The sequence below is a fragment of the Salvelinus namaycush genome, unplaced genomic scaffold (assembly GCF_016432855.1).
Source record: "Salvelinus namaycush isolate Seneca unplaced genomic scaffold, SaNama_1.0 Scaffold263, whole genome shotgun sequence".
NCBI lineage: Eukaryota > Metazoa > Chordata > Actinopteri > Salmoniformes > Salmonidae > Salvelinus > Salvelinus namaycush.
This window is the reverse complement of record NW_024059486.1, coordinates 133,340-148,923: the sequence shown is the minus strand read 5'-3', so window position 1 is coordinate 148,923 and position 15,584 is coordinate 133,340. Positions and strand designations below refer to the sequence as shown.

At 49.1% G+C, this 15,584-nt stretch overlaps 1 protein-coding gene across 4 annotated transcripts in view; it reads right to left on the bottom strand.

Moving 5' to 3' along the window:
- The window catches only part of tmem243b (transmembrane protein 243, mitochondrial b), a 30,644-nt gene extending 16,148 nt beyond the window's left edge, over window positions 1-14,496 (bottom strand). For all 4 annotated transcript variants that reach the window (XR_005475367.1, XR_005475368.1, XM_038984759.1 and 1 more), the window contains exon 1: window positions 14,366-14,496. The gene's annotated coding sequence lies outside the window, so the exon portion shown is untranslated. The remainder of the gene's footprint in view (window positions 1-14,365) is intronic.
- Between the last annotated feature and the right edge of the window lie 1,088 nt (window positions 14,497-15,584).

Genomic DNA, 15,584 nt, shown 5'->3' with positions numbered 1-15,584 from the left:
CCCCGATCCCCTCTCTTCCCCTCTCATCTCTGCCCCCATCCCCTCTCTTCCCCTTCTCATCTCTGCCCCCCATCCCCTCTCTTCCCCTTCTCATCTCTGCCCCCCATCCCCTCTCTTCCCCTCTCATCTCTGCCCCCCATCCCCTCTCTTCCCCTCTCATCTCTGCCCCCATCCCCTCTCTTCCCCTCTCATCTCTGCCCCCATCCCCTCTCTTCCCCTTCTCATCTCTGCCCCCATCCCCTCTCTTCCCCTTCTCATCTCTGCCCCCCATCCCCTCTCTTCCCCTCTCATCTCTGCCCCCATCCCCTCTCTTCCCCTCTCATCTCTGCCCCCATCCCCTCTCTTCCCCTTCTCATCTCTGCCCCCATCCCCTCTCTTCCCCTTCTCATCTCTGCCCCCCATCCCCTCTCTTCCCCTTCTCATCTCTGCCCCCCATCCCCTCTCTTCCCCTTCTCATCTCTGCCCCCCATCCCCTCTCTTCCCCTCTCATCTCTGCCCCCATCCCCTCTCTTCCCCTCTCATCTCTGCCCCCATCCCCTCTCTTCCCCTTCTCATCTCTGCCCCCATCCCCTCTCTTCCCCTCTCATCTCTGCCCCCGATCCCCTCTCTTCCCCTCTCATCTCTGCCCCCCATCCCCTCTCTTCCCCTCTCATCTCTGCCCCCATCCCCTCTCTTCTCTGCCCCCATCCCCTCTCTTCTCTGCCCCCATCCCCTCTCTTCTCTGCCCCCATCCCCTCTCTTCTCTGCCCCCATCCCCTCTCTTCTCTGCCCCCATCCCCTCTCTTCCCCCTCTCATCTCTGCCCCCATCCCCTCTCTTCCCCTTCTCACCTCTGCCCCGATCCCCTCTCTTCCCCTTCTCATCTCTGCCCCCATCCCCTCTCTTCCCCTTCTCATCTCTGCCCCCATCCCCTCTCTTCCCCTTCTCATCTCTGCCCCCATCCCCTCTCTTCCCCTTCTCATCTCTGCCCCCATCCCCTCTCTTCCCCTCTCATCTCTGCCCCCATCCCCTCTCTTCCCCTTCTCATCTCTGCCCCCATCCCCTCTCTTCCCCTCTCATCTCTGCCCCCATCCCCTCTCTTCCCCCTCTCATCTCTGCCCCCATCCCCTCTTCCCCTTCTCATCTCTGCCCCCATCCCCTCTCTTCCCCTCTCATCTCTGCCCCCATCCCCTCTCTTCCCCTTCTCATCTCTGCCCCCATCCCCTCTCTTCCCCTCTCATCTCTGCCCCCGATCCCCTCTCTTCCCCTCTCATCTCTGCCCCCGATCCCCTCTCTTCCCCTCTCATCTCTGCCCCCCATCCCCTCTCTTCCCCTCTCATCTCTGCCCCCATCCCCTCTCTTCTCTGCCCCCATCCCCTCTCTTCCCCTCTCATCTCTGCCCCATCCCCTCTCTTCCCCCTCTCATCTCTGCCCCCATCCCCTCTCTTCCCCTTCTCATCTCTGCCCCCATCCCCTCTCATCTCTGCCCCCATCCCCTTCTCATCTCTGCCCCCGATCCCCTCTCTTCCCCTTCTCATCTCTGCCCCCGATCCCCTCTCTTCCCCTTCTCATCTCTGCCCCCGATCCCCTCTCTTCCCCTTCTCATCTCTGCCCCCGATCCCCTCTTCCCCTTCTCATCTCTGCCCCCATCCCCTCTCTTCCCCCTCTCATCTCTGCCCCCGATCCCCTCTCTTCCCCTTCTCATCTCTGCCCCCATCCCCTCTTCCCCTTCTCATCTCTGCCCCCGATCCCCTCTTCCCCTTCTCATCTCTGCCCCCGATCCCCTCTCATCTCTGCCCCCGATCCTCTCTTCCCCTTCTCATCTCTGCCCCCATCCCCTCTCTTCCCCTTCTCATCTCTGCCCCCAGCCCAACCGCCCCACCCCCCTAGACACTAGTGGAGATCCCAGATGATTGAATGGGTCTAAGCAATATGGTGGAACTTCCACCCAGCCTATCAGAGGAAGGTTAGAACTCATGTCTGCTTCCACCCAGCCTATCAGAGGATAGTTAGAACTCATGTCTGCTTCCACCCAGCCTATCAGAGGAAGGTTAGAACTCATGTCTGCTTCCACCCAGCCTATCAGAGGAAGGTTAGAACTCATGTCTGCTTCCACCCAGCCTATCAGAGGAAGGTTAGAACTCATGTCTGCTTCCACCCAGCCTATCAGAGGAAGGTTAGAACTCATGTCTGCTTCCACCCAGCCTATCAGAGGAAGGTTAGAACTCATGTCTGCTTCCACCTGTGAAAAGACGTCAGAACTCCACACGTCCATAGTGTGTAGTACTAGAGGTCCACTTGGGACTGGGCCTCCCTCTCCTTTCTCCTCCTGCCTCCCTCTCCTTACCCCCCTTCATCCTCTCCTCCTGCATCCCTCTCCTTACCCCCCGTCATCCTCTCCTCCTGCATCCCTCTCCTTACCCCCCGTCATCCTCTCCTCCTGCATCCCTCTCCTCCTGCCTCCCTCTCCTCCTGCCTCCCTCTCCTTACCCCCCGTCATCCTCTCCTCCTGCATCCCTCTCCTTACCCCCCTTCATCCTCTCCTCCTGCATCCCTCTCCTCCTGCATCCCTCTCCTTACCCCCCTTCATCCTCTCCTCCTGCATCCCTCTCCTTACCCCCCGTCATCCTCTCCTCCTGCCTCCCTCTCCCCCTGCCTCCCTCTCCTCCTGCATCCCTCTCCTTACCCCCCTTCATCCTCTCCTCCCTCCCGTACAGTCACATGTTTCCTGTCACAGTTCTCAGAAATGCTTTAATCCCAGGAGTCAGTTGAATCAGCAAGGTCATGTTTCCTCTCTACCCTAGCTCTAGCTCAGCTCTAACCCGGCTCTAACCCTGGCTCTAACCCTGGCTCTAACCCTGGCTCTAACCCCGGCTCTAACCCCGGCTCTAACCCCGGCTCTAACCCCGGCTCTAGCCCAGCTCTACCCTAGCTCTAGCCCAGCTCTACCCTAGCTCTAGCCCAGCTCTACCCTAGCTCTAGCCCAGCTCTACCCTAGCTCTACCCTACCCTAGCCATGCTCTACCCTAGCTCTAGCCCAGCTCTACCCTACCCATGCTCTACCCTAGCTCTAGCCCAGCTCTAGCCCGGCTCTACCCCGGCTCTAGCCCGGCTCTAGCCCGGCTCTAACCCGGCTCTAACCCGGCTCTAACCCGGCTCTAGCTCAGCTCTAGCTCTAGCCCAGCTCTAGCCTAGCCCTAGCCTAGCTCTAGCCTAGCCCAGCTCTAGCCCCAGCTCTACCCTAGCTCTACCCTACCCTAGCCATGCTCTACCCTAGCTCTAGCCCAGCTCTACCCTACCCATGCTCTACCCTAGCTCTAGCCCAGCTCTACCCTAGCTCTACCCTAGCCATGCTCTACCCTAGCTCTAGCCCAGCTCTACCCTAGCTCTACCCTAGCCATGCTCTACCCTAGCTCTAGCCCAGCTCTACCCTACCCTAGCCATGCTCTACCCTAGCTCTAGCCCAGCTCTACCCTAGCTCTAGCCCAGTTCTACCCTAGCTCTAGCCCAGCTCTAGCTCAGCTCTAGCTCAGCTCTAGCTCAGCTCTACCCCAGCTCTAGCTCAGCTCTACCCTAGCTCTAGCCCAGCTCTACCCTAGCTCTAGCCCAGTTCTAGCCTAGCTCTAGCCCAGTTCTACCCTAGCTCTAGCTCAGCTCTAGCCCAGCTCTAGCCCAGCTCTACCCTAGCTCTAGCCCAGCTCTACCCTAGCTCTAGCCCAGCTCTAGCCCAGCAGTACTGCACGGTGCAGAAGACCATTCTAGGAGAGCAGAGACTGTTCTGGGTGAAAAGGCAGAATTCCTGAGGCAGCTTTGTGCTCCAAACCCACAGGAACAAGAGGTCCATTATGGGAAGTAGCTGCAACTCTCTAGCCTCCAGCTCCATCCCAGCCTGGGCTACATAATACATCCTAACCCTAAGAGCTGCTGCATGGGATCATGTGAACAGCTACACTGAAAACAACAGCAATCCCCCAACTGATGCCCTTGCTAGTTACAAACATTTTATTTATATATATATATAAATAAATAAATAATATATATATATATTTTAACCTCTATTTAACTAGGCAAGTCAGTTATAAGAACACATTCTTATTTACAATGACGGCCTACCGGCGAACAGTGGGTTAACTGCCTTGTTCAGGGGCAGAACGACAGATGTTTACCTTGTCAGCTCTAACTGCTGGGCCCCCAACCGCCCGGGCTCCCTGCCGCCCCCCAACCGCTGTCAGCAGCCCTGATAAGCCTCTACCTACAGCTTGTTACACCAGATAATGGGACTTAAAGATTGTTGGCGTTCACATCACTATGCAATCTGTTTTCCGAGCTGGTCATGGGTGCACCTCAGCCACGGCTCAATCAAGGTCCTAAACGATATCATAACCGCCATCGATAAAAGAGGGAGACAATGCCATCCTGTCTGATGTTCAGACTCTGCTTGCAGATGTAAGAGAAGAAATCCGTACTGCCCTGCCCACTTCACTGTTGCGCCAAGCAGAGGAAACTGCAGTTCTGAAATACATCAAAAAGCGTGAAGACTTCTGCCTGAAGCCCATACACGCCGCAACGTACATGTTGGACCCCAAGTATGCTGGCAAGAGCATCCTGTCTGGTGCAGAGATCAACAAGGCCTATGGTGTCATCACTACCGTGTCTCGCCACCTTGGCCTGGATGAGGGCAAGGTTCTTGGCAGTCTGGCGAAGTACACTTCCAAGCAAGGGCTTTGGGATGGAGATGCAATATGGCAGTCGTGCCAACATAACTCATCAGCCACCTGGTGGAAGGGACTTTGTGGATCTGAGGCTCTTTCCCCTGTTGCCTCCATCATCCTCCAAATCCCACCAACTAGTCCTTGTTTGGGAACACACACACCAAAGCACACAACAGGCTGACCAATACAAGGATTGGTGGCCATCCGGGTAAATTTGCGGCTTTTTGAGCCTGACAACGAGCCATCCTCAACAAGGTTGTAAAGTGACAGTGAAGATGAGGCCTCGGAGTCTGATGTTCAAGAGGTGGACATTGAGGAGGTCCAGGGAGAAGACATGGAGTCTGATGTTCAAGAGGTGGACATTGAGGATGTCCAGGGAGAAGACATGGAAGCCTGATGTTCAAGAGGTGGACATTGAGGAGGTCCAGGGAGAAGACATGGAGTCTGATGTTCAAGAGGTGGACATTGAGGAGGTCCAGGAGAGAAGACATGGAGTCTGATGTTCAAGAGGTGAACATTGAGGAGGTCCAGGGAGAAGACATGGAGTTTGATGTTCAAGAGGTGGACATTGAGGAGGTCCAGGGAGAAGACATGGAGTCTGATGTTCAAGAGGTGGACATTGAGGAGGTCCAGGGAGAAGACATGGAGTCTGATGTTCAAGAGGTGGACATTGAGGAGGTCCAGGGAGAAGACATGGAGTCTGATGTTCAAGAGGTGGACATTGAGGAGGTCCAGGAGAAGACATGGAGTTTGATGTTCAAGAGGTGGACATTGAGGAGGTCCAGGAGAGAAGACATGGAAGCCTGAGAGGAAGACAACCAAAGCTTTAGTTTCTAGACTATCATTTTACAGATGTTGAAAACGTTTTTGGGAGATGCGATGGATCATTGGGGATCAATATTCCCTTTCTTCAGTTGTTCAGTGAAATCATCCCATGTGAAGAGTCAACTCAATTAAAAGTTCAATTCGTAACTAAAATCGTTTTTTTTTTTGTATTTCTATTGGAAGGATTTAATCATTTGCAATTATGTCTACTTATGATAAACCTTTTCCCTTATGTTTCTGTCTCCATATGATACGGTAAATATATCCAATGCAAAGAACATCTACAATTAAATGGTACTGTTGGATTCTGGGTAAAACCTGGAACCTTGCTATCCTAGAGACTGGTTTTTACATCAGAAGAAGTGAATGGCTATCTGTAGGAGCCAGATGGCTTCGGCATGTGCTGGGTGGACGGGAGGAAGTCCCAGGATTGCTATAGGGGGATATGGGTGGAGATCTTTGGATTAGGCATCAAGGGGTTGAGGTCAGGTCCCCTTCAGGGAGAAATGATGGTTAATTACCCTGTTACTTCCTCTTCCTGTCAAACCATAAAACATGGCAAGATTGGAGAGAAGGACGAGTGCCTAAATTGGAGTAATATACACTGCTCAAAAAAATACCAAAATACCTCATACCACCCTCATGGAGTCTGTTTCTGACCGTTTGAGCAGACACATGCCCATTTGTGGCCTGCGAAGTGGTCTGTGGTCACCACCTGCAGAACCATTCCTTTATTGGGGGTGTCTTGCTAATTGCCTATAATTTCCACCTTTTGTCTATTCCATTTGCACAACAGCATGTGAAATTTATTGTCAATCAGTGTTGCTTCCTAAGTGGACAGTTTGATTTCACAGAAGTGTGATTGACTTGGAGTTACATTGTGTTGTTTAAGTGTTCCCTTTATTTTTTTGAGCAGTGTATAAATATATACACAAACACACGTGGTGGTGGAAACGTGTTGTCTGATGCAGCTGTACTGATCCTCTGGGAGGAATAAACTTGGTTAAGCTTTCATAGTGTCCGTTGAATTTTTCACTCTGAAAATTAGAACCTAACAGTATTCCATTTGCATACATTTCCATGTATTCCCGTTAATTCCCGTTAATTCCCACGGAAAGTGGGAATGTGTAACCCCAGCAACACTGCATCCAAGTTGCCATGACATTTCAAAGAGCCCGTCAGTCAAGGTGAGCTCATGAATATAAGCTCCCCGCCCACTCAGCCCGTCTTTCCAAAATTCCTGGTAGAAAAAGTACTTTTCCTCAAATGTTTTATCATTTCTATCCAAAACAAATATTATGGGTAATCTTTTAGTCACTCAAAAGGCTGTTTTAGATGGGAATCAGAATGACTGTTCAGGGACCTTTAAAGAATAAAGGTAAGGTTAGGCTCCTTAAGAGTATATCTTGGGCTAGCTAGAACTCATATCTAACTAACATTAGTTAACATTCAATATTGGTAGACACCAGTCTGTAAAATGGCATACGAGGGCAAGAACGCGATATGGGAGAAGTGTATTATAACGTCAGGAGAAGTGTCATATAACGTCAGGAGAAGTGTCATATAACGCCAGGAGAAGTGTCATATAACGTCGGGAGAAGTGTAATATAACGTCGGGAGAAGTGTAATATAGCGTCGGGAGAAGTGTAATATAGCGTCGGGAGAAGTGTAATGTAACGTCGGGAGAAGTGTAATGTAACGTCGGGAGAAGTGTAATGTAACGTCGGGAGAAGTGTAATGTAACGTCGGGAGAAGTGTAATGTAACGTCAGGAGAAGTGTAATGTAACGTCAGGAGAAGTGTAATGTAACGTCAGGAGAAGTGTAATGTAACGTCAGGAGAAGTGTAATGTAACGTCAGGAGAAGTGTAATGTAACGTCAGGAGAAGTGTAATGTAACGTTAGGAGAAGTGTACACGGAGAAGTGTACACGGTCCCGTGTGGCTCAGTTGGTAGAGCATGGCGCTTGCAACGCCAGGGTTGTGGGTTCATTTCCCACGGGGGGACCAGGGTTCAATTCCCACGGGGGGACCAGGATGAATATGTATGAACTTTCCAATTTGTAAGTCGCTCTGGATAAGAGCGTCTGCTAAATGACTTAAATGTAAATGTAAATGTATTATAACGTTAGGAGAAGTGTAATATAACGTTAGGAGAAGTGTAATATAACGTTAGGAGAAGTGTAATATTATAAGGAGACGTATACTTGGAACATTGAGGACGAATGGAGGGAAAAAGAGGCAGAGAAGGTCAGAGGGAGGGAGGAAGAAGGTGAGCTTGAATCAGTAAAATGGCAGGAAAAGGGAGTTGGTTTTGTCAAAGAAGAATGGTAGAAAGTGGAAGCATAGTGAGCCGTACGCCAGACCGAAGACAGGAAGAGAACTGGAAGAGAATGAGCGAGAATTATCGAAGGGGGGTGATGTTCTCTGAACGCGAGGTTTGCACCGACGGTCGGGATAAAGATGAGTCCGTGATGGTAGAAGTGACATTATGGGAGAAAGTGGAGCCCTTTCTTTTGGCCGATCCATTTGTGCTTTCCGGGTAAAAACAGAGTTGGGTGCTGTGGAATCAGAGGGAGCAGGCGCTTTGCGCCAAATCAATGGAGACGAGAGATGTGACTCGAGAAAAGGGCTCCATTGAAAGGAGCATTACTGGGGTAGGGATAAATGTGAAAGCGGATCAACTGAAGGCAAAGATTCCCGGTGTTTGTGACGCTAGTCGTTTGCAGACAGGGTGGTGCGAGTGGTGAAACAGAAGAGTCATTGTCTGTTCTTTTGAGTTTTGATGTTGAGGTCTTTGCCCGACAAAGTGATGTAAGGATATTTCAGTTATCCCGTACAAGCTTTGTGGCGAAAACATTGCGTTGTTACAGGTGTCCAGCTGATGGGCATGTGGCAGCAGGGTGTAGAAGGGAGATTCCTTGATGTGAGAAGTGTGCAGAAGGGCATGAGACAAAAGAATGTGTAGCATTGGGGAAAGAAAAGGTATGTGTTCATTGTAGGGGTGCTCATGGGGTTGGGGATCAGAAATGACCGGTGCGACAGAGGCAGGTTGAGGTTACCAAGTTTAGAGTAGTGCAGAGTGTGTCGTATGCCGAGGACGTGAAGAAAGAAGAAGTTGGGTTAAGGATCCTGAGAGGATGTGTGTACTAGATCTGTACCAGTATAGAGGGAGGGATCCTGAGAGGATGTGTGTACTAGATCTGTACCAGTATAGAGGGAGGGATCCTGAGAGGATGTGTGTACTAGATCTGTACCAGTATAGAGGGAAGGATCCTGAGAGGATGTGTGTACTAGATCTGTACCAGTATAGAGGGAGGGATCCTGAGAGGATGTGTGTACTAGATCTGTACCAGTATAGAGGGAGGGATCCTGAGAGGATGTGTGTGTACTAGATCTGTACCAGTATAGAGGGAGGGATCCTGAGAGGATGTGTGTACTAGATCTGTACCAGTATAGAGGGAGGGATCCTGAGAGGATGTGTGTACTAGATCTGTACCAGTATAGAGGGAGGGATCCTGAGAGGATGTGTGTACTAGATCTGTACCAGTATAGAGGGAGGGATCCTGAGAGGATGTGTGTACTAGATCTGTACCAGTATAGAGGGGGGGATCCTGAGAGGATGTGTGTACTAGATCTGTACCAGTATAGAGGGAGGGATCCTGAGAGGATGTGTGTGTACTAGATCTGTACCAGTATAGAGGGAGGGATCCTGAGAGGATGTGTGTACTAGATCTGTACCAGTATAGAGGGAGGGATCCTGAGAGGATGTGTGTACTAGATCTGTACCAGTATAGAGGGAGGGATCCTGAGAGGATGTGTGTACTAGATCTGTACCAGTATAGAGGGAGGGATCCTGAGAGGATGTGTGTACTAGATCTGTACCAGTATAGAGGGAGGGATCCTGAGAGGATGTGTGTACTAGATCTGTACCAGTATAGAGGGAGGGATCCTGAGAGGATGTGTGTACTAGATCTGTACCAGTATAGAGGGAGGGATCCTGAGAGGATGTGTGTACTAGATCTGTACCAGTATAGAGGGAGGGATCCTGAGAGGATGTGTGTACTAGATCTGTACCAGTATAGAGGGAGGGATCCTGAGAGGATGTGTGTACTAGATCTATACCAGTATAGAGGGAAGGATCCTGAGAGGATGTGTGTACTAGATCTGTACCAGTATAGAGGGAGGGATCCTGAGAGGATGTGTGTACTAGATCTGTACCAGTATAGAGGGAGGGATCCTGAGAGGATGTGTGTACTAGATCTGTACCAGTATAGAGGGAAGGATCCTGAGAGGATGTGTGTACTAGATCTGTACCAGTATAGAGGGAAGGATCCTGAGAGGATGTGTGTACTAGATCTGTACCAGTATAGAGGGAGGGATCCTGAGAGGATGTGTGTACTAGATCTGTACCAGTATAGAGGGAGGGATCCTGAGAGGATGTGTGTGTACTAGATCTGTACCAGTATAGAGGGGGGGATCCTGAGAGGATGTGTGTACTAGATCTGTACCAGTATAGAGGGGGGGATCCTGAGAGGATGTGTGTGTACTAGATCTGTACCAGTATAGAGGGAGGGATCCTGAGAGGATGTGTGTACTAGATCTGTACCAGTACAGAGGGAGGGATCCTGAGAGGATGTGTGTACTAGATCTGTACCAGTATAGAGGGAAGGATCCTGAGAGGATGTGTGTACTAGATCTGTACCAGTATAGAGGGAAGGATCCTGAGAGGATGTGTGTACTAGATCTGTACCAGTATAGAGGGAGGGATCCTGAGAGGATGTGTGTACTAGATCTGTACCAGTATAGAGGGAGGGATCCTGAGAGGATGTGTGTGTACTAGATCTGTACCAGTATAGAGGGAGGGATCCTGAGAGGATGTGTGTACTAGATCTGTACCAGTATAGAGGGAGGGATCCTGAGAGGATGTGTGTACTAGATCTGTACCAGTATAGAGGGAGGGATCCTGAGAGGATGTGTGTACTAGATCTGTACCAGTATAGAGGGAGGGATCCTGAGAGGATGTGTGTACTAGATCTGTACCAGTATAGAGGGAGGGATCCTGAGAGGATGTGTGTACTAGATCTGTACCAGTATAGAGGGAGGGATCCTGAGAGGATGTGTGTACTAGATCTGTACCAGTATAGAGGGAGGGATCCTGAGAGGATGTGTGTACTAGATCTGTACCAGTATAGAGGGAGGGATCCTGAGAGGATGTGTGTGTACTAGATCTGTACCAGTATAGAGGGAAGGATCCTGAGAGGATGTGTGTGTACTAGATCTGTACCAGTATAGAGGGAGGGATCCTGAGAGGATGTGTGTACTAGATCTGTACCAGTATAGAGGGAAGGATCCTGAGAGGATGTGTGTACTAGATCTGTACCAGTATAGAGGGAGGGATCCTGAGAGGATGTGTGTGTACTAGATCTGTACCAGTATAGAGGGAGGGATCCTGAGAGGATGTGTGTACTAGATCTGTACCAGTATAGAGGGAGGGATCCTGAGAGGATGTGTGTACTAGATCTGTACCAGTATAGAGGGAGGGATCCTGAGAGGATGTGTGTGTACTAGATCTGTACCAGTATAGAGGGAGGGATCCTGAGAGGATGTGTGTACTAGATCTGTACCAGTACAGAGGGAGGGATCCTGAGAGGATGTGTGTGTACTAGATCTGTACCAGTATAGAGGGAGGGATCCTGAGAGGATGTGTGTACTAGATCTGTACCAGTATAGAGGGAGGGATCCTGAGAGGATGTGTGTACTAGATCTGTACCAGTATAGAGGGGGGGATCCTGAGAGGATGTGTGTACTAGATCTGTACCAGTATAGAGGGAGGGATCCTGAGAGGATGTGTGTGTACTAGATCTGTACCAGTATAGAGGGAAGGATCCTGAGAGGATGTGTGTACTAGATCTGTACCAGTATAGAGGGAGGGATCCTGAGAGGATGTGTGTACTAGATCTGTACCAGTATAGAGGGAAGGATCCTGAGAGGATGTGTGTACTAGATCTGTACCAGTATAGAGGGAGGGATCCTGAGAGGATGTGTGTACTAGATCTGTACCAGTATAGAGGGAAGGATCCTGAGAGGATGTGTGTACTAGATCTGTACCAGTATAGAGGGAGGGATCCTGAGAGGATGTGTGTACTAGATCTGTACCAGTATAGAGGGAGGGATCCTGAGAGGATGTGTGTACTAGATCTGTACCAGTATAGAGGGGGGGATCCTGAGAGGATGTGTGTGTACTAGATCTGTACCAGTATAGAGGGAGGGATCCTGAGAGGATGTGTGTACTAGATCTGTACCAGTATAGAGGGAGGGATCCTGAGAGGATGTGTGTACTAGATCTGTACCAGTATAGAGGGAGGGATCCTGAGAGGATGTGTGTACTAGATCTGTACCAGTATAGAGGGAGGGATCCTGAGAGGATGTGTGTACTAGATCTGTACCAGTATAGAGGGAGGGATCCTGAGAGGATGTGTGTACTAGATCTGTACCAGTATAGAGGGAGGGATCCTGAGAGGATGTGTGTACTAGATCTGTACCAGTATAGAGGGAGGGATCCTGAGAGGATGTGTGTGTACTAGATCTGTACCAGTATAGAGGGAGGGATCCTGAGAGGATGTGTGTACTAGATCTGTACCAGTATAGAGGGAGGGATCCTGAGAGGATGTGTGTACTAGATCTGTACCAGTATAGAGGGAGGGATCCTGAGAGGATGTGTGTGTACTAGATCTGTACCAGTATAGAGGGAGGGATCCTGAGAGGATGTGTGTACTAGATCTGTACCAGTATAGAGGGAAGGATCCTGAGAGGATGTGTGTACTAGATCTGTACCAGTATAGAGGGAGGGATCCTGAGAGGATGTGTGTGTACTAGATCTGTACCAGTATAGAGGGAGGGATCCTGAGAGGATGTGTGTACTAGATCTGTACCAGTATAGAGGGAGGGATCCTGAGAGGATGTGTGTACTAGATCTGTACCAGTATAGAGGGAAGGATCCTGAGAGGATGTGTGTACTAGATCTGTACCAGTATAGAGGGAGGGATCCTGAGAGGATGTGTGTACTAGATCTGTACCAGTATAGAGGGAGGGATCCTGAGAGGATGTGTGTACTAGATCTGTACCAGTATAGAGGGAGGGGCCAACGAGTGATATATGCTTCAGTAAGGTTGTCTTTTTAGCGTTCATCACAATGGTTATCAACTGTCCTGCAGAGATGGAACAGAAGTTGCAGAAAATAGAGGATGTGGTGGCAGCTGCAGAGAAGTATCTGGGTGTATGAGATTTGACGTCAGAAGAGTTACAGGGTGTGTTGAGTGGTGGTGTCCTGTCCTTTCAGGCTGTTGGCCGGAGGTAAGACTAGATAGGTTTAAATAATGGAGTAGGGTGGTGGGTTTTAAAATTAATGTAGGTTTAGAGACTGAAAAGATTTGGCATGGATCCCAAGATCCTCAAAAAGTTCTACAGCTGCACCATTGAGAGCATCCTGACCTGTTACATCACCGCCTGGTATGGCGACTGCTCGGTATCCGACCGTAAAGTCTCTACAGAGGGTAATGCGTACGGCCCAGTACATCACTGGGGCCAAGCTTCCTGCCATCCAGGACCTCTATACCAGGCGGAGTCAGAGGAAGGCCCATAAAATTGTCAAAGACTCCAATCACCCAAGTCAGACTTTTCTCTCTGCTACCACACGGCAAGCGGTACTGGAGCGTCAAGTCTAGGTCCAAAAGGCTCCTTAACAGCTTCTACCCCCAAGCCATAAGACTGCTAAACAATTAATTAAATAGCCACCCAGACTATTTACATTGCCCCCCCTTTGTTTTTACACTGCTGCTACTCGCTGTTTATTATCTATGCATAGTCACTTCACCCCTACCTACATGTACAAATTACCTCAACTAACCTGTACCCCCACACACTGACTCGGTACCGGTACCCCCTGTATATAGCCTCATTGTTGTTATTTTATTGTGTTGCGTTTATTTAGTAAATATTTTCTTAACTCTTTCTTGAACTGCACTGTTGGTTAAGGGCTTGTAAGGAAGCATTTCGCGGTAAGGTCTACACATGTGACAAATACAATTTGAATTGATAGTAGGGTATTGGTTTATTTCATTTCGTTTTTCCAAGCAAAGTATATTGGAGTTATACTCCAGTCTAGTTGCTAGCAGTAATACAGCATTTATTGGATGCCAACAGCCGTTAAACCTAATCAAAGAAGAACGTTAAATAATTCAACTGCAAATCATATTGGCTACTCCACGACGTTAGGACATACGGGAAACCAACCGGTCTAGGAGATACGGGAAACCAACCGGTCTAGGAGATACGGGAAACCAACCGGTCTAGGAGATACGGGAAACCAACCGGTCTAGGAGATACGGGAAACCAACCGGGCTAGGAGATACGGGAAACCAACCGGGCTAGGAGATACGGGAAACCAACCGGGCTAGGAGATACGGGAAACCAACCGGGCTAGGAGATACGGGAAACCAACCGGGCTAGGAGATACGGGAAACCAAACCGACTAGTTAAATCACTCGTTGGAAAAGTCGGCTAACAGCTGGTAGTCGTTAGGCTTGCTAGCTAGTTTAGCTATCTTGGGCGCTGACCTCGCAGATCTTAATTTAACATTCATTTCAAACACACATCAAAGCTCACAAAACATATCTAGGAGCTTAATAGAAGACTGCTAGTTAGCCAGTAAGCCTGCTGGTTATCTAACATTAACAGCAGTTTGCTATTGATAGCGTGTCCGCTAACAATAATACTACAAGGACGGCTCCAATCATCTGCCCAAAAACACAAAGGTTGAACCAAACGTCTACTTTGTCTCAATGTACTTACGTGTCAGAGCATAATAAGAGGTTGTGTTTCAGATGAATATGTGTCAACTACTTGTCACTTATCCAGTGTCGACAAAACTTCCAGGAGCGAAATGATTCTGATCGGGTCAACCAGAAATTACAGCCTGCCAGCTTAAAGGGAACGTGACAGTGCTCTTAAAGGCTAAATGGGTTACTACGCCGATACACATTTCGGCAAAGAAAGATTTGCCATTATTCAATACAGTGTACTAAATCAACCTATTTCACATGCATCAATGGATCTGTTTTAATTCAGTTGATGAGTGTAGATTAATGCAAACCTTTTTTAGGGACACCATTCTGCAGAAATGTTTGTGGAAATCCCAGTGGTGGAAAAAGTACCCAATTTTCATACTTGAGTGAAAGTCACCCAGTAAAATACTACTTGAGTAAAAGTCTAAAAGTATTTGGTTTTAAATATACTTATGTATCAAAAGTACATTTCATTGCTAAAATATACTTAAATATCAAAAGTAAAAGAATAAAACATTTAAAATTCCTTATACTAAGCAAAGCAGACGGCAGCATTTTCTTGTTTTGAAAATGTATGGATAGCCAGGAGGGACACTCCTACACTCAGACATCATTACAGATAGCCAGGGGGACACTCCAACACTCAGACATCATTACAGATAGCCAGGAGGACACTCCAACACTCAGACATCATTACAGATAGCCAGGGGCACACTCCAACACTCAGACATCATTACAGATAGCCAGGGCCACACTCCAACACTCAGACATCATTACAGATAGCCAGGGGCCACACTCCAACACTCAGACATCATTACAGATAGCCAGGGTCACACTCCAACACTCAGACATCATTACAGATAGCCAGGGCCACACTCCAACACTCAGACATCATTACAGATAGCCAGGGGGACACTCCAACACTCAGACATCATTACAGATAGCCAGGAGGACACTCCAACACTCAGACATCATTACAGATAGCCAGGGGCACACTCCAACACTCAGACATCATTACAGATAGCCAGGGCCACACTCCAACACTCAGACATCATTACAGATAGCCAGGGGCACACTCCAACACTCAGACATCATTACAGATAGCCAGGGCCACACTCCAACACTCAGACATCATTACAGATAGCCAGGGGCCACACTCCAACACTCAGACATCATTACAGATAGCCAGGGTCACACTCCAACACTCAGACATCATTACAGATAGC